Source organism: Diceros bicornis, unplaced genomic scaffold, assembly GCF_020826845.1.
Source record: "Diceros bicornis minor isolate mBicDic1 unplaced genomic scaffold, mDicBic1.mat.cur scaffold_360_ctg1, whole genome shotgun sequence".
In the NCBI taxonomy this organism is placed as follows: Eukaryota; Metazoa; Chordata; class Mammalia; order Perissodactyla; family Rhinocerotidae; genus Diceros; species Diceros bicornis.
Window position 1 is genome coordinate 95,489 of NW_026691231.1, and position 19,512 is coordinate 115,000.

Here is a 19,512-nt window from a genome sequence, read left to right on the forward strand (position 1 = left end):
AGTGGCCTGGGACTTCAGAGGGCAGGAGGACCATTCTTTTCGGGGTCAGCTGTAGAGAATGTGGTCAGGGAGAGTTAGAGTTTTGGGATAAAAGGGGCTTGGTGCCCCTCCCATTGTAACATCTATTTTACATGATCATTACAGCCATCATGATAGAAGATCTGTTCCAGGAAGGAGCCACCATGTCGAATTCTTTAGGCAGTTAGTGGGGGAGGTCAAATGTCCCTCAGAGAAAACAATCAAGGTAAAGAGATATATTTCAGGGTGGCCAAATCTTGATCTCCCACAGTCCCGCCTCTGAAACTAAAAGTTTCACAGTCCTTTTGAAACTTACAGAAGTTTCATAGTCCAGAAGCTGAGTTGGTAGATTGTTTCATCTCACTGAACACGTTTCTTAGTCCTGATAATAGGTCGGTTCAATTAAGTTCATTTCAGAAGGTGGTGATGCAGGTGGGCTCTCGAGGTGACGCCTATATTGTGGAAGCAAGCAATCAAGTATTTAATAGAAGCATTTCTATGGAAACAAAAGAGAAACAAGGTTAACGGTTGGAGCCGATTGGAAACGTGTTTTTGAGTTCGGAGGACAGCCAGTGAAGAAGCATTTCAGATGTCAGCGTCCAAGTATCTTTTGCAGTTTAAAATGTCTCTGATGGTGTCGTCAGGTCATCTCTTAAGTTTATATCAAGTCCAGTCCATCGGCTTCAGTTTGTAAGTCTTCAGGAAAAAGGGCAGGTTTAGTTTTCAGCGATTTCCAATGAAAATGATGGAAAAAAATCAAAAACGTTAGTTTGGACATCTGTCGCCAGATGTTTCAGGAGACTAGAAGAAATCAGGATCCAGTCCAGTCAACAGATATAAGACAAAAACCTCAAAAGACAACAAAACTAGGATCTAATATCCGCAAATTTATACTGAAATAGTTTTTACCGAAATATAATTTTTCTCTCTAAAATCACCCTCATTTTTATTAAGATAGCAAAATTAAAACTAGTTTGCAAAATAAGTCTAGTTCCAATAGAGTTGGCCCAATTATTTACATAAGTACAGCAAGAATAGCAGTTGATCACATAGGCTCTTTTAAATCTGCTTTGCTGGAACTTTTGATAAGGAATCTCACATTGAACTTTAAAGGTCTCTCGAGGCCAGGAAAGCAAAGCCAAGGATTTTGTCATCAGACTTTGTCTGCAATACCCATAGATTTGGGTGAATTCCTCTCTTCTGAGGTTCCCCCCAAATATTTCGAGGTTCCTTGTACCTGACAGATAAGTGAGATTCTTGACTTATCCTGGTAAGTGCTGCTTGGAACATAAGGTACCAGGCCAATATTTCCGTGTGGCTTTATTCCATAAAGTCAAATCTTCATTCCTCAGAAGCTGCAGGGTGATATCGCAAATATGATGTTCCAGTTACAACCTTGGTAACATAACCAGTGTTTCCAATTGTGTCCTGTGATAAGGAGAACAGATTCTTATTGAACTTATGCAAGTAACTATATTGCCATGAAAACAACAATACTCACTCACTAAGAGTTTCCAAATTTGAGGGATCAGATAGAGAGAAAAAGATAAATATTTCAATTTTACTGACAAAAATATCATTTACCAAATTGCTATAAATCATAGCTAGCTCAGGAGAAAAGAGAAAAAGTTTTCCTTAAATCTGAAAAAACAAAACATTGAAAATTCAGCAACACTTCAAATGAAAAATCGTAGAAATTATAATTATCCTTATCAGTTGATTCAGTCCTGTGTAATCCATTCTTGATCCCAACCTTTTTGTTAGCAGCTTCATGAAGTCGGTTTCTCCATCAGATTTCTGTAATTTCTTACCACGTTCATTTTCGTGATCAGAAAGTTTGTCAGAAACCTGTATTCCAGTGTAAATATCAGAGTCCTTTCCATGAATTTTTCTGAAGTTGAAACATATTTTGCAAAAGCATTAGAGCAAAGAAATAAGTCTGTAAACAACAAGACCTCAAAATGGCAATTGACAAAGAAATTTGGTTAATTTTGTGACATACAACACTTTAAAATAATAATAACCAGAATTATGACTGATAATCAGGACAGATCAGCATTTCAGTAACGTTATACAATTTTAAAACACCTATATGAATAACATTTACCCACATAATAGCACCTGAGCAGGCTTATCGTCACTTGTCTGACAATGCTTTCCATGTAATTTAACATACTGAATAAGCCTAATAAGTTTAGTATCTTCCTCCTTATAGGAAGAGAGCAAATGTCTTTGAGAAGTTCCAGGGCCCTTTGAAAATTCTCAAAGTAAAAAAAAAAAAAAGGTAAAGAGATATATTTCAGGGTGGCCAAATCTTGATCTCCCACACCCACATAGAGCAACTGGAGGGATGTGCAACTGTGACATACAGCCATCTACTGGGGCTCTGGGGAAAAAGAAGAGGAGGATTGGCAATATAGATGTTAGCTCAGAGCCGGTCTTCCTCAGCAAAGAGAGGAGGATTAGCGTGGATGTTAGCTCAGGGCTGATCTTCCTCACACGCACACACACACGCACACACACACACACACACACACACACACACACACACACAAATCCAGCCGGTCTCCTTCTACCTCATCCACTTGAGAAGAGTCGCTCTCCTCTAAAGACCTTATCCTCAATGACTTACTGCTGCCTCCCTTTCCCTGCCACAATTCTCTCCCTGGATGTGCCCCATCTTAGACTCGCACAGCACTTGCAGGTCCAGTTCCTTCCCCAGGTTTGGGAAGTTCTCAGCAATCATTTCTTTGAAGAAGCTCTCTGCTCCTTTCTCCCTGTCTTCTCCTCCCTCTGGGAGATTATAAGCCTTATGTTACTTTTCCTAATCGAGCTGGATATTTCTCAAAGAATTTCGTGGTTTTTTAAAAATCTTAGTTCTCTCTCCTCCTCTACCTGGAGCATTTCTAGGCTTCTATCTTAGACCTCACTAATTCTCTCCTCCATAGGGTCTGCTCTTTTTTTTTTTTTTTTTTTAATGCCTTTAACCTTATTTTTTAATCTCACTATTTGTGTCCTTCATATCTAGAGTTTCTGTTTGGTTTTTCTATTAGAGCTCCAATCTCTTTGTTGAAGTATTCCTTCTGTTCGTTAATTTTATTCTTGAGCTCCTCGAACTGTCCTTCTGTCTGAGTTTTTATGTAACTCGTTGAGTTTCTCTATGACAGTTGTTTTCCCTGTGTGTGTGTGTGTGTGTGTGTGTGTGTGTGTGTGTGTGTGTGTGTGAGGAAGATCGGCACTGAGCTGACATTCATGCCAATCCTCCTCTTTTTTTTTGTTCTGAGGAAGACCGGCCCTGAGCTGACATCTGTTGCCAATCCTCCTCCTTTTTCCCCCCCCTTTTTCTCCCCAAATCCCCAGGACGCAGTTGTGTGTCATAGTTGCACACCCTTCTAGTTGCTGTATGTGGGACGCCGCCTCAGCATGGCTGGACAGGCGATGCGTCGGTACGCGCCCGGACCCGAACCCGGGCCGCCGGTAGCGGAGCGCATGCACTTCACCGCTAAGCCACGGGGCCGCCCCCTAGGGCAGCTGTCTTGAGTTCTCTGTCAGATGGTCATCCTCTGTGACTTCGGGTTTGGTTTCTGGAGAGTTGTCATTTTCCTTCTGTTCTGCTGTGTTACTGTACTGTCGATCTTCATGCTGTTTGATGAATGGATCCTCTGCTGGGGCACATTTGTGGTAGTCACGGCCTTCTCTTATTTGGGTCAGGCTTCAGTTACTTTGGTTCTGATTGCCCGGGTCTTGTGTTCCTCCACTGGCTCTCCGTGGGCTCACACACTGCTGTCCCGTGCACCACCTGCACTGCTGTTCCCAGGTTGTCTTGGGGTGCCGGTTGCACTGCTGCCAGGGGTGCTGGGTTCACAGGTGTGCCGTCACTGGTGGGAGCCCAGGGACCCAGGGACTCATATGCGGCCCCCCCGGCTGGTGAAGCGGGGTTGGGTCACCGCTTCTGCTGTGGCTTCTAATGCTTCTGGCCACAGACTCCACCTGCCACGGCGGGGGCGGGGGTGACAGGGGGCTGTTTTTTCTGTTCCTGCCCCATCTGCTCACAGTTGTGCCGGTCGGGCCACTCCAAGTTCATGCGGGCAGGACTGCCACCGCTCGGTGGGTGCTCTCACAGGCCAGGCATCTGCCACTCCGTGAGTGTTTGCACGCAGGCTGGGCTGCCCCTGCCTCCACTCACAGTCACGCTGGCTGCAGCTTGAGGACCCATGTCCTGCATCGTCGCCACCGTCAGGAGGAAGGGGCCGCTTCCCTAGTTCCAGGGCTTCCCGAGGGTCCGGTCCACCCACCTTCAGATGTATAGCTGTGTGGGGGATCAGACTGGGCCAACCCAAAATGTGTCTCTTTGGCTTGATTGTTTTTAAGAACAAAAGACTCTGAAAGGAACTCTGACCTCCCCCCAACTGCCTAAAAGAATTTAAAATAGAAGGGGCTATTCCAGGGATGGACTAATGCCATCACATAACTTTAATGTCATGTAAAACATGTGTCTCAGCTCACCTTGTCTGTAGTTGGCCCATTTACGTTTCCAACGCCGTGTAAATTGCCTTCCTCCTCTTTGAAATCCCAAACCACTACCCCCAAGGTCCTCCTCTGTCTAAAAAGCTAAAGCTGAAGATAATATTTAAACTGGCAGCTCGGCCGTGTTGGTGAGTTGTTCCCTTTTCCTGAGTCTCTCCCGTGTATACACGTTCTAAAGCTTTGTTTGATTTTCTCCTGTTACTCCATCTCGTGTCGATTTAATTTGTAGCCCAGCCAGAAGGACCTAAAGACGGTAGAGGGTTTGCCTTCCTCCCCTACAGCCGCATGGATCTCTCAGCATCTTGTTGTGCTGTGTAGGGAATCCCTGTGTCGGTCAGTAGACGTCTGTTTGGTTGTACCTTAGAGGGGAGAGGCGAAGGGAACAACTCATGCCACCATGATGCTGACGTCACTCTGATAAACTTTTAGCAGGAGTTACATTTTATGGCATGTGTACTTATTTTGTGTGTGTGTGTGTGTGTGTGTGAGGAAGATCAGCCCTGAGCTAACATCCATGCTTGTCTTCCTCTTTTTTTTTTTTTTTTTTTTTTTTTTTTTTTTTTTTACTGAGGAAGACCGGCTCTGAGCTAACATCTATTGCCAATCCTCCTCCTTTTTTTTTCACCCAAAGCCCCAGTAGATAGTTGTCTGTCACAGCTGCACATCCTTCTAGTTGCTGTATGTGGGACGTGGCCTCAGCGTGGCCGGAGAAGCGGTGCGTCGGTGCGCGCCCGGGATCCGAACCCGGGCCGCCAGCAGCGGAGCGCGCGCACTTAACCGCTAAGCCACGGGGCCGGCCCTGGCATGTGTACTTAAAACAACTTCCAAAATCTCTTTGGTAGCTTGAAACCTGGATGTTTGGCTACGTGAAATTAAGGGATAAAACATTAATTGAAGGGCCAGCCCCGTGGCTTAGCGGTTAAGTGCGCGCGCTCCGCTGCTGGCGGCCCGGGTTCGGATCCCGGGATCGCACCGACGCACCGCTTCTCCGGCCACGCTGAGGCCGGGTCCCACATACAGCAACTAGGAGGATGTGCAGCTGTGACAGACAGCTAGCTACTGGGGCGTTGGGGGAAAAATAAATAAATAAAATCTTAAAAAAAAAACATTAATTGAATAGCTAGATCGTTTCCAAATAGGATAAAATATTAGACCTTAACGACTAAATATAGGTTTATCCACTGTTGGCTTCTGAGGACAGAGAAACTGAAAGATGTTTGGGACTATTAATAAACATGTCTTGTGCTTTATGAAGAGTATGCTATGAAATGACATGTTTCTAAAAATTATAAAGTGTTCATAGGATTTGCCAAGCCACAAAATGCTAACGGACAAAACAGTTCACAGTTGCTTACCTCTTAGTTCTCACTAAAAATTAAGGTTTCTAGGCGTTATAAATTCTTTAATGAAGCCATCAATCAATCGATCAATCAATTAATTAAATTATCTGGGACATCGGCCCTGAGCTAACATCTATTGCCCATCTTCCTCCTTTTTTCCTTTTATTTTTTTCCTCCCCAGAGCCGCAGTAGATCGTTGTATGTCATAGTTGTACGTCCTTCCAGTTGCTCTATGTGAGATGCCGCCTCAGCATGGCTTGATGAGCTGTGCGTAGGCCCGAGCCCAAGATCTGAACCGGTGGACCCCCGGCAGCTGAGGCGGAGCACGCAAACTTAACCGCTACGCCACTGGGCCGGCCTCTAAAAGTTCTAACTAATATATGTGACTGAAGCTACTAACAATTAATAAGGGAAACGTCTTTGTCTTCATGGAAAGGAAGATGGATGTTTTCAGTGAAGACGGTATAAAAAATAGCCATTCTTGTTTCTTTAAAAAGCCTGTGAAAAGTGTGTGGGGAAAAAACAACTCTGAGGAAAAAGTTTTGTGTGTGGTCAAGTTGGTTAAGATGGAGATGGATTTGATTCGGTAACTGAGTTTTAGTATCAGAAGTAAGCTGGTGCAAAATTAGAATTTGGTTTCCTCTTTCTTAAAAGCATAGTCTTCTCTAACTTCCAGTCTGCTCTTGTTAAGGAAATTGTATCAGGTTTTGCTTTACCTTTGAGTGAATCTACACCAAGGACAGGAATTCTATGTTTAGTCAAAATACTTTCCTAGGCTCAAAAAGGAAGAGGCCTCTGTATGCAGAGGACTAAGGTTTTGGCTTTTTACCTGTTTTACTCTCTCTGTTTGCCTTTTCAAATGTTTTTTTAATCTTTAATTTTCTTTTTTTGGCGGGGGGGCGGGGTAGGCCCTGAGCTGACATCTGTTGCCAATCTTCCTCTTTTTATTTTTTTTCTCCCCAAAGCCCTGCCACATATATTCTAGTTGTAAGTCCTTCTAGTTCTTCTGTGTGAGCCCACCACCGCAGCGTGACTACTGACTGAGAAGCGGCGTGGTTCCACGCCTGGGAACGGAACCTGAGCTGCCTGCCGAAGTGGAGCGCACCAAACTTTAACCCCTAGGCCATCAGAGCTGGCCCGATATTTTTTTGATTTCTCCATTGATCCAATAGCTGTTCAGTAGCCCGTTGTTTAGTTTCCACATGTTTGTGACGCGTACTGAGGCCCTGAGCTAACATCTATTACCAACCTTCCTCCTTTTTTCCTCTCTTTTTTTCTCCCCGGAGCCCCAGTAGATAGTTGTATGTATGTCATAGTTATACCTCCTTTTAGTTGCTCTATGTGGGACACTGCCTCAGCGTGGCTTGATGATCGCTGAGTAGGTCTGTCTGTGCCCAGGATCCAAACGGGTGAACCCTGGGCCGCTGAAGCAGAGTGTGTGAACATCACCGCTACGACACCTGGCCGGCCCCTCTGTTTGCCTTTCATAATCTTCTTTTCCTTTCTTTTTTGAGGGAAATAAGTGCACCGTTAAAAAAAAAAATTTAATGGCAGAAGATCTACAAATATTTTTTTGTACTTTCATGGAACGGTTCAACGTCAACATTTACCTCATTTCAAACACACACACACACACACACACACACACACACACACGCACGCACTCTCAGCGTGGCCTTGTACGGATGTACTGGAACTTGATTTCTTGAGTGGATGGCTGTGAAGTCTCTGCCTCCTACCCCCTACCATTTTTGTGGGTTTGCTTGTTTGTCGTGATGGTAAGGACTGCTGAAATCAGTATTCTTATCCCCACTCACTCATGCATTTGCACCCATGCTCCCCACCCCTGTGTGTTGTCTTTGGACCTTTTTTTGTGGCCCGTGCAGAGACACATTTTGTCTTTTAAACTTTGCTGTGGTCAAGTGTATCAGTCATTTCCTCAGTGGCCTCTGGGATTTGTCTGTCCGCCTTAGAAAGACCTTGTGGCCTGGAAGTGACAGGGTACAAACAATTCCTCCGTTCTTCCTCTGTCATTGTTGTCGTCCTCTGACGAGGCCTGCGTGGTTTCGGTTTGACAGTCCCCGCCCGCCACGTTTTCCGAAGCCCTCCCGGGAGCCAGGGAAGCACTCAGGCCACTCCGGGAAGCAGGTGCCGGCAGCCCCAGCCCCCCTGCTGGTGTCTCCGAGGGAATTTTCCACGTCTGCATCAGCCAGCCGGCCCGGCCCGGCCCAGGCCCGGCCCGGGAGTGGTGTGGGGAGTCTGTCTCCTTCCCAGCAACTGCCCCTCCCCCTCAGCTTTCCAAGTCCTCCTTCTGCGCCCGGGGTTGTGCCGTGCCGGCTGGGACCTCCGAGGTGGACGCCCGGGGGCCTCGCGGGACGCCCTCCCGGCCGCCCCAGGGTGAGAGTCATGATCCGAGGTGGGCCAGGACACGATCGGGGCGGTGGGCGGAGGCTGTGCACTCTCGCGGGCCCGCGCTCCGGATCCCTCCCTCCCTCCCTCCCGGGGACGTTTGTGCTGATTGTCCGGTGCCATCTAGCGGCCGCTTTTATATAGTTTCTGTGCTCCCGAGCTCCGGCGACATAGGCAAGGGAGGGGACTGTTGAAGGACAGGTTGACGCAAGTAATCCATAACCAATCTATAAATCAGAATTGGGGTGAGTTTATTATGAGCCAAATTTGAGGACCACATAGCCCAGGGCCTTCCTTCCCCAAGGAAGGAAGGGCGCCAAAGAAGTGGGGTGTACCGCGTGGTTATATACCGTCAGAGTGTCTATCGCACAGGATTGGAATGTCCCTTTTACAGCACTCACGAGATTGCCCGGCCTGCCTGCCGGGCCTGCCTACCCGGCACAGCGATTCACACAGCAATTGATGAACACTGCAGAGAGCAGGTCTGTGGTCCCCAGCTGGGTGGTCACAGCGGGTCAGCAATCAATCCTTAGCCTAGAGAGAGAGAGGCTTACCCTCCAGGAAATGCTGATGTGGGGGAAGTTACTTTAGCTTAAGGGCATTTATTCTTGTCTTTGTGGCCTAGTAAATGCCTAAAGCAGATAGACAATCTATGCTCAAAGGCCACATCTGGCCCTTTTGGAAAAACAAGGTCAGGCTGAATTCGTTTTACACCAAATGGCTTCCTCATATACTCCAGGATATCCTATTGCTTGCCATTTATTTATCAGACATCTGTGTGGTTTCCCATCCGGGGCTGTGATGAACAGAGCTGCTGAGAACATTCGTGTCCAGGATTTTTCGTGAATGAACATGAAAGTTCTCGGGCCGCTCGGGCGTGGTGTCCTCCAGAGCACCCTTGAGCTTGATGCCTGCCTCCCCAGAAGGACTCACAGGGCTCCACGAAGCTGACTTCCTGGAGCTCCACCTGAGACCGCACGGCCCGAGCCCCCCCCACCCCCCCACGCCCCCCCACCCCCCCCGACCCCGCGCCAGAAATCACACTGGGGCCCTCAACCACCCAAGGCCCCAGCTAAACAAAGACACTCTTAGGAGGCAGGACGTTCCGAGGGCTTAGAGGTTGCAATTTTCTGTCGTCGTTTTTTTCTTGTCGTTGTTGCTGGTGAGTCTTGGAAACCCCCACGCTGTTTTCCGCAGTGGCCATGCCACTTTACATCACCACCAGGGAGGCGTGAGTGAGTGACTCGGCCTGTCCGTCCGCGACCTCGCTAGCAGTTTGATACTGTTCTCGTATTTTGCCGAAGGCATTCTGACAAATGTGTCCCGAGGATATCTCACTCCGATTCTCATTTGCATCTCCAGGAAACGGCTCACATCTTTTCACGTGCAGATTTGTAAATTCATCGGTTATCTCCTCCTCTCCATGTGAGATGCCTGCTCTGTCTTTTTGTTTATTGTGTATTTGGATTTTTTTTTTTCCCAAGATACTGCTACTGCATTTTGAGGGTTCTTTACAAATTCCAATCAGAGGTGTGGTTTGCACAGATTTTCTGCCCCCAGACTCTGTCCTTGGTCGTTTCGTCCTCTTAAGAGGGTGTTTCACAGAACCTAGGAGTTTAATTTTGATGATTTCCAATGTCTCCATTTCTTTTTATGGATCACGCTTCTGAGGTCAAGTCTTAAAATCTCTTTGCTGGCCCTGTACCCCCAATTCTTTCTCTTAGAATTCTTCCTCCTACAGCATGTTCTAGTTTTACTTCTTACATGGAAGTTGTTACTCCTGAGGTCCCGGTTGCCGTCACGAATGAAGCTCAACTCCCCTCTCTGCCTATTTCTCAAAAGGCCTGAGGCTGGACTACTGCTACAGATTCTTCTGATTTCGTGCTAAATGGACCCACCCGCACCCTCCCGTCCTGCCAGACCGGACCCTTGCACAAAAATCTCCACTTGAAGAGTGTTTTCACCTTAACCAGGACATAAACACCACCCGTGTCCCCACCACCACAAGCCCCCGCCCCTCCCCCGGCTCCCTCCCAACCCGTATAGCTAACACCCATGAAACAAAAATCTCCTGCTACCTCATCCACTTGAGAAGAGTCAGTCTCCTCTAAAGACCTTATCCTCGATGACTTACTGCTGCCTCCCTTTCCCTGGCACAATTCTCTCCCTGGATGTGCCCCATCTTAGACTCGCACAGCTCCACCGCTCGGGGGAGCTGGAGACGATATCCAAATTGGCTCAGACGGTAGCCTCCTTGTTTCAAAATGACCTACGCGTGACATCGGCCGTAAACGTGGTCCAGAAATCAGTGACTTTCGTGTGCCTCCGGTGAAATCCGGAGACCCTGGCATCTGGAACACATCTTCTCCACGTCCTTCAAACCTTTGCTCTCCCTCTTTACCCCTGATAGCCCGCCCGATGGTTCACGGGGAAATGAGATCCCGTCTGGCAAGAGCCGAGTCGTCTCCCCACCACGTGCGAAAAGAAAAGGCACGGGCCCACCCCCGCCCATCTTATCCTTCTTCACCCACACCATCGTGTCATAAAAATGAGTGCCCCAGAAAAACGTGTCCCTCCTCCTGTCAAAAGCTGAAACCTCGGGTCAAACACTGAGACGGAAAGGACGCTGGGGTATTGTTTTGAGCTACACACAGACGCTTTTAAAGAGGATGACAACAACAAACGAGCAAAACCTTACCCCCATCAGGGAGCAGGTGCAAGAATGGAGTGCTGACTGACCCTCCTTCTTTGCTTCCTGGAAGCAGGAGGTCGGTCAACCAACCAACCAACCACCCTCCCCCCCACACACACACCCCGAGGAAGATGTCCTCTCTATCCCAGGAGGAGAGTGACGTTCTTATCTTATTGGCAAGGTCGGGAAGTTGAGGATGAGAGAATTCTGTACAAACGGACCTCTCGTTAACGATGTTTACTCTTCCAATCCACGAGCATGGAATATCTTTCCATCTCTTTCTTCTTCGATTTCTCTCAGTAACGTCTTATAGTTTTCAGCGTATAGGTCTTTCACCTCCTCGGTAAAGTCTGTTCCTTGCTATTTTCTTCTTTGTGCGGTGATTGTAAATGGGAGTGTATTCTCAACTTCACTTTCCACTAGTTTGTCGTTAGTGTGTCGAAATGTAACTGATTTCTGTCTGTTGATTTGTATCTTGCAACTTGACTGTATTTGTTGATTATTTCCAGGAGGTTTTCGGTGGATTCCTGAGGGTTTTCTATATAGAGAATCGTGTCACCCGCCAATAGTGAGAGTTTCACTTCTGCCTGTCCGACTTGGATCCCTTTTATTTCCTTTTCTTGCCTCATCGATCTGGCTCAGACTTCCAGGAGTATGCCGAATAAGAGTGGTGAGAGCTGGCGTCCTTGTCTTGTTCACGTTCTCAGAGGAATGGCTTTCAGTTTTTCTCCGTTGAGTATGAGGTTGGGCTGTGGGTTTGCCATGTGTGGCCTTCATTCTGTTGAGGTACTTTCCTTCCATGCCCATTTTCTCGAGAGTTTCTATCATAAATGGATGTTGGATCTTGTCCAATGCTTCCTCTGCCTCTATTGAGATGGTCACGTGGTTTTTATTCCTCATTTTGTTAACGTGGTGTGTTCACCTTGATTGATTTGTGGACGTGGAACCATCCCCACATGCCTGGAATAAATCCCGCTGGGTCGTGGTGGATGATCCTTGGGATGTGTTGTATTCGAGTCGTTAATATTTCCCTGAGGATTTTTGCATCGATGTTCATCAGTGATATTGGCCTGTATTTTTCTTGTTCTATGCTGTCCTTGTCCGGTTCGGATGTCAGAGTAATATTGGCCTCGTAGAATGAGTTAGGAAGCTTCCCCTCCTCTTTAATTTTTTGGAAGAATTTGAGAAGGGCAGATATTGAGTCTTATTTGGATGTTTGGTAGAACTCACCAGGGGAGCTGTCTTGCTCTGGACTTTTCTTTTCTGAGAGGTTTTTGATTACCGTTTCAATCTCTTTACTTGTGATTGGTCTATTCAGATTCTCTCTTCTTCTTCTTCTTCTTCTTCTTCTTCTTCTTCTTCTTCTTCTTCTTCTTCTTCTTCTTCTTCTTCTTCTTCTTCTTCTTCTTCGTCTTCTTCGTCTTCTTCGTCTTCTTCGTCTTCTCCTCCTCCTCCTCCTCCTCCTCCTTCTTCTGGAGGAAGATTGGCCCTGCGATAACATCTGTTGCCAATCTTCCTCTTTTTTCTCCCCAAAGCCCCACTACATAGCTCTGTATCATAGTTGTAGAGTTGTAGCTCTTCTATGTGGGACGCCACCTCAGCATGGCTTCATGAGCGGTGAGTAGGTCCACACCCAGGATCCGAACCAGGGAACCTGGGCCACCACAGCGGAATGGGTGAACTTAACCGCTACGTCACCGGGCGGGCCCTCTCTCTTTCTTCTTGATTCAGTTTTGGGAGGTCGCAGGATTCTAAGAACTTATCCATTTCTTCTAGGTTATCATCCTGTCTGTGGGCGTATAGCTTTTCATAACAGTCTCTTATAATCCTTTGCATTCCTGTGGTGTCTGTTGTAACTTCTCTTCTTTCCTTTCTGATTTTATCTATTTCAGTCTTCTCTCTTTTTTTCTCAGTGATTCTGGCTGAGGGTTTGCCCATTTTGTTTATCTTCTCAAAGAACTGGATCTTAGTTTCCTTTCTATTTTATGTATGTATTTTTTTAGTCTCTATTTCATTAATGTCTGCTGTGATTTTTATTATTTCCTTCCTTCTACTGACTTTGGGCTTTGTTTGGTCTTTTTCTAGTTCCTTTAGGTATAGGGCAAGCTTGTTTATTTGAGATTTTTCTTGTTTGTTGAGGTAGGCCTGTTTTTCTATTCATTTCCCTCTTAGCGCTGCTTTTGCTGCAGCCCATAAGTTTTGGTATGTTGTGTTTTCATTTTGATTTGTCTCTAGGTATATTTTTTTAACTCTAGTGAGGGATTACTATTTTTTTTGGGGGGGGGGGCCTGGGAAACATTTGCCCTGAGCTAACATCTGTTGCTCATCTTCCTCTTTTTATTTACTTCCTCCCCAAAGCCCTGATACATAGTTGTCTATTCTAGTTGTAAGTCCTTCTAGTTCTTCTACGAGAGCCACCACCACGGCATGACTACTGACCAGGGAGTGGCGTGGTTCCACGCCTGGGAACCGAACCTGGGTTGCCGAAGTGGAGTGCACCAAACTGTAACCCCTAGGCCGTCATGGCTGGCCCAACGTTTTCTGATTTCTCCTGTGATTTCCTCATTGATCCAACAGTTGTTCAGTAGCCCGTTGTTTAGTTTCCACATGTTTGTGACACATATTGAGGCCCTGAGCTAACATCTATTAACAATCTTCCTCCTATTTTCCTTTCTTTTCTCCCCAAAGCCCCAGTAGATAGTTGTATGTCATACTTGTCCATTCTTCTAGTGACTCTATGTGGGATGCCACCTCAGCACGGCTTTAAGAGTGGTGTGTGTGTCTGAGCCCGTGATCCGAACCAGTGAACCCTGGGCCACTGAGGTGGAGCATGCGAACTTAACTGCTACGTCACTGCGGTGGGCGGTCCCCTAAAAATTCTAATTAATGTATGTGATTAGGGGGCCGGCCCTGTGGCGTAGCGGTTAAGTGCTCCCGCTCCGCTGCTGGCGGCCCGGGTTCAGATCCCGGGCGCACACCGACGCACGGCTTGTCAGGCCATGCTGTGGCGGCATCCCACATAAAGTGGAGGAAGATGGGCACGGATGTTAGCTCAGGGCCAGTCTTCCTCAGCAAAAAGAGGAGGATTGGCATGGATGTTAGCTCAGGGCTGATCTTCCTCACACACACACACAAAAATATGTATATGTGACTAAAGCTACTAAAAATTAATAAGGGAAACACCTTCATATTCAAGGAAAAGGAAGAAGGGTGTTTTCAGTAAAGACGGTATAAAAAGTAAAGTTTTTTTTAAAAATAACTTTATTTATTTTTCCCCCAAAGCCCCAGTGGATAGTTGTATGTCATAGCTGCACGTCCTTCTAGTTGCCGTACGTGGGATGCGGCCCCAGCATGGCCGGAGAAGCGGTGCGTCGGTGCGCGCCCGGGATCCGAACCCGGGCCGCCAGTAGCGGAGCGCGCACACTTAACCGCTAAGCCACGAGGCCCGCCCGGTCAAGGGTCTTTTGTGTGTTTGCTTGCTTGCCTGTGGATGTTCAGTCGCCCTACTCCCATTTGATGGAGAGGCCATCTTTTTACTCCCGTGGGTTGCTTTTGCATGATGGCCAAAATTCAGTTTTGGCAGGTTTGGCCGGTTCTGTGAAACAATTAATGTTATTATTTTTAACCGGCAAAAGATCTACAACTTTCTTCGTGAAACAATTAATGTTATTATTTTTAACCGGCAAAAGATCTACAACTTTCTTCGTGAAACAATTAATGTTATTATTTTTAACCGGCAAAAGATGTACACCTTTCTTCGTTTTCTAGTTTCAGGGAACAGTTCAACAGGTATCTCATCTCAAACACACGCACGTGCAGACGCACACACACACACTCGCAGCGTGGCCTTGTACGGACGTACTGGAACCTGATCTGTTGAGCGGATGGCTGTGAAGTCTCTTCCCCCACCCCCCACCACTTTCTGTGGGTCTGCTCGCTTGTCACGACGGTAAGGACCGCTGACATCGATGTTCTGGTCGCCACTGGTGCATTTGCACCCACGCTCCCCAGCCCCGCGCGCTGTCTCGGGACTGTGTCGCGGCCCGCGCGGAGGGAGACACGTTCGTGTCTCTTCAACCTCCGTGCGGTCAGGCGTCGCCGTCGTTTCCCCGGCGGCCTCTGGGCTTTGCCTGCCCGCCTTGGGAAGCCGTCGCGGGTTGGAAGTGACGGGATGCGGACAGTTGCTCCGTCGTTCCCCTGTCGTCGTCGTCCTCTGACGACTCGCCCGGTTTCGTTTTGGCGGTGCCCCGCCCGCCGCGTTTCCCTGAGTCCTCCCGGGAGCCCGGGAAGCGCCCGGGAAGCGCCCGGGGCCACCCCGGGAAGCCAGCCGGTGCCGGCAGTCCCGGCGCCCCTGCTGGCGTCTCTGAGGGAATGTTCCCCGTCCCCTCACGGGCGAGCGCCCGAAACACACACGTTTTCCGAGTCCCTCTCCGGCGGCCGGGGTCGCGCCGTGCCGGCTGGGAGCCCCGAGGCGGATGCCCCCTGGCCGCGCCGGGCCGGGAGATGGGACCCGGGGTGGGTCGGGACGGGGTCGGGCCGCCAGGCGGCCCGGCTGCGCGCCCCGGCCGGCCAGGGATCCGGATCCGTCCCGCTGACGTTCGCGCCGGTTGTCCGGTGCCACCTGGCGGCCGCTTTTATATCGTTTCTGTCCTCCGGAGCTCCGGCGACCTCGGCAAGGGAGGTGACTTGGCCGCGGTGACCGAGGCGGAGTTCCGGGAGGCCGGTGGCAGTGGCGGGATCGGTCCCGGTCGTGCCGGGGCGCGGGCGCGTCGTCCGCCGGGCGGAGATTGGACGTGCAGGAGAGTGTGGGGAGGTGGCTGTCGCCGCGCTCCTCGAGGCCGGCGGGTGTGCGGGGCCGCCCGGACGGGTCGACCAGCAGACGCCGGTGCCACTGCGACCCTCGGGGACCGACCGGGGCCGGCGAGGTGGGGGGGGGTTCCCGAGCCCGGCTGGCGTCCCCCGTGCGGCCCGGGTCGTCGGGCCCTCCGTGTCACCGGTTTCTTGCTCGCGCCCCGCTCCGGAGGTCGGGGACCGGCCCGGGCCTTGCGGGGAGGCCCGTGGAGGGCGAGACGGCGGCGGCTCGGCCGCGGGCACGGGTGGCTCCGGGTCGTCGGACTCGACTTTTCTCACCGCGTTTTCCGAGTCCCGCTCTGGCGGTGGGGACCGACCGGCCCGGGCCGTCCGTGGTGGCGGCCCGGTCGTCGGAGGCGACTCCGAGGGATGTTTTTCAAGTCCCACTCCGGAGGAGAGCGCGGACCGGCCCCCGCCCTCGAGGGTGGGCCGGGGAGAGGGCGTCCCCGTCCCGGACACGTGACCGCGTGGGTCCGGGTCGTCGCGCTGGATTTCTATCGCCAAGTTTTCCGAAAGCCTCTGGGTCCGGAGGTGGGGACCGGCTCGAGAGGCAGGTGGAGCCCCGGGTGGGGTAGGGGGGCACGTGGACGGACGCCGGCCTGCCCGTGTGGGGCCCGGTCGCCTGGGGCGCCTCTGAGGAATCTTTTTTTTCCCCAAGTCCTGCCCCGGAGAGGAGGATGGACCGGCCGCCTGCCCTCGAGGGCGAGACGGCGAGGGTGTACCCGGCCGGGCGCGGGTCCCGCGTGCCCCCGCGCCCCCTCTGCCGCCGCACTTCCGGGGTCGACCAGATGGTCGCGGGGGCTCCGGGGCTGGTGGCGATGGGGTGGTGCCGGGGGCCTGGTGACCGGGCCCGTGATCCAAGGGGTGCCGCCGTGATCCGTGGGTGGGCCCCGTCGCCTGGTGCGGCCATTCTTTCGCCCGAAATGGTCGTTTTTCGCTGCCAGATAGGTGCTGACACGCTGTCTCCGGACGTTTGTCGCCTGGGAGTCGTTGGGCCTCTGGACGCGCGTGGCGGGGCTCCGGGCTGTGACCGTGGGGTGGAGGCCCGGTTCTGCCCCTGCCACTTGAGCCCGCCCGCCTGGGCTGGGCCTGCGCGCCGGCTCCTGTGCGTCCCAGGTGTCCCGATCCGCGGTGCCGCCTCCGGTCTCCAGCACCCGAGGGCGGCGGGGGAGGTGGCGCGGGTCCTCTACCCGGTGCGCTCCCCGCCGCAGGCAACCCCGGTGCGGTCGCGACTACCCCACGCCTCGGGCTCCCGCGCCACCGCGTGTCAGGCGTTCACCTCCTGGGGTCGTGGCCCGCTGCTGCACGACTCGGGGGTGGGGGGGAAGCGGTGAGGCTGAGGCAGTCTCTCCCTCGGTGACTGCCGCTGTTCTTGTCGTTGTCTCCGTGAGGCGTGTCGCGCCGTGGTGATCGATGTGGTGATGTCGCGCTCTCCTGGGCCGGGCCTAAGCCGTGCCAGGCGAGGGACGGGCGTTTGTGTCAAACGGGCCCGCTCTTCTCGCTCTGCCCACGGGCCCCTCGCCTCTCCTCCCCGCCCGTCGGTGGTGTGTGGAAGGCAGGGGTGCGGAACCCGGCCCGACCTCGCTCTCCCGCCCTCTGCCTTGTGGCGTCGGTGGGGCCGAGGTCTTTGTGACGCAGTGGACACTCCGCGTGGCCTCTCGGCCGCGTCTGGCGAGTGGGCCTCCCCGAGGTGGGGTGGGCCGTGCCGCCGCCGCACCACACGCTCCCCCGGGTGTGTGGGTGTGTGTCGCCCGGTCCTTGGTGGTGCCCCTGGAGCGCTCCAGGTCGTCCGTCAGGTGCCTGAGGCCGAGCGGTGGTGTCGTTTCCCGTTTCCAGCGACCCCTTCGGGTCACCGCTACGATGGTGTGTCTGAGGCGAGACGGGGGTCCAGTCGGTAGGGGAGGCATGCCCGTTTCCCCTCGCGGGGGCGGGTGCCTCGTCGTCCCACCGGCCTGCCGCGTGGAGACTGACTGGCTGGGTGCACGCCGTGTGTCCTCCGTCGCTGGGGCTGGCACGCGGGTGCGTTGAGCGATCTCGGCGGGCCGAGCCAGCGGCATGGCGCTGGCTGTCTTTCGAGGGGTGCCGGTTAGCTGGCACCTCCTTTGGGCTCTCTGCTTCTTTGTCGGTTTCACCTGACGGAAGCTCTGAGTTCCAGGCGTCGCGGGTGCCCCGTAAAGCTTTGATGAGCCCCGTGATGTCAGACGAGAGGAGGAGCCCGTGGAAGCGCGGGCTCGTGGCCCTGACCGCGAACGCTCGGATTTGCCCCGTGCTTACCCATACCGCAGACCCCCGCATAGCCCCGGCACCCAGGAGTGCCCTCGCGGTCCCGACGGGGGACGATGGGTGGGTGCGACGCGCCCTCGGCGAGAAAGCCTTCTCTAGCGATCCGAGAGGGTGCCTTTGGGGTTCCCGGATCCCCCAGCTGCTGCCCCTCCTTCTCCGCGCGTGGTAGCCGGTGGTGTGACCACCGTTTGCGTGTGGGCAGAGCCGCCCTTTGCCTACCGCGGCCGGCGCCTCCCCTCACCGAGTCGGGGGAGGGTCCCGCCCGGCCGGCGTCCGGCGTCCGGCGTCCGGCGTCTGGCGTCTGGCGCGGGGCCGCGCGTGTGCGTGCGCGCGGCCCGCCCGCCGCGTGCCTGGGGTGTTGGGGCAAGAGCCCCGTCCGGGCGCCGCCCGCTCTCCCGCGGGGAGCGGCTAGCTCTCCGCCCGCTCCCGTGACGAGCCGCAGCCGGTGGTGGTGTGCGGGCACGGTCCGGGGTACCGCGCCCCGGGCGTGTGTTCCCTCGGGGGCGCGAGCCCCGGAGCGGGCCAGGCGGATGGACGGGGTGGGCGGAAGGGACGGCTCCCGCGGTGGGGGCGTCTCGCAGGGGCCCCGGCGGTGGGGCCGAGCCGAGGGAGGCGCAAGGGTGGCCGAGGCCGGCCGGCGTCACGGGCGTCACGGGACCGCCTCCGAGTGTCGGTGGCGGTGGGATCCCGTGCCTGTTTTCCTGGTGGCCCGTCCGCGCCCGAGGCCTTCCCCAGGCCGCCTCCCTGCGTGCCCGCTGCCCTTCGTCGCGGTCCCTGGCGTGCGCGCGCCGTCCTCCCCGTGCGCGCCGACCTCCTCCTGCCCGGACAGGTGCCCGACCGCAATGGCCACCCCCTGGGACCCGAACGGGCCTCGCCGCGCGGGTGTCGCCTCCGGCTACCAGGGCCGGTGGTGTCCCCGGGTGAGGTGCTCTCGGTCCCGACGGGGGGGTTTGGCCGTGCCGGGTCATCGGCCGGCGGGGGATGTCGTCGCGTGTGCGGGAGAGTGTTGGCCGTGGTGGTGGCCGGGCCGGGCACCCCCGCGAGAGGTGCCGGGGTTTCCCCGAGGCCCGTCGATGTCCCGGGTGCCGCGGGACCGCTCCTCGTGCTGGAGGACCCTGGCGGTGAGATCCCGTGTGTACCCCGGCCGTCGACTCGCCCCCGGAGGTTCTTTTTTCCCGTCTCCTTCTTCGACCTCCCGAGCGTCTCTCGCGGCGGTGCACGGCCCGCCTCTTCTCCGCCGCCTTCCCGGCGCCTCCCCTTCGCCGCCAGCCGTCTCACGCGCCCTCCCCGTCCAGTCCGGCTGCCGAACCGGGGCCGCGCACCGGGTGCGGGTCACCGCCCGGGCCCGCCGCGGCCTCCCCCGTGCCCGCCGCCGCCACCCGCGCGACGGCA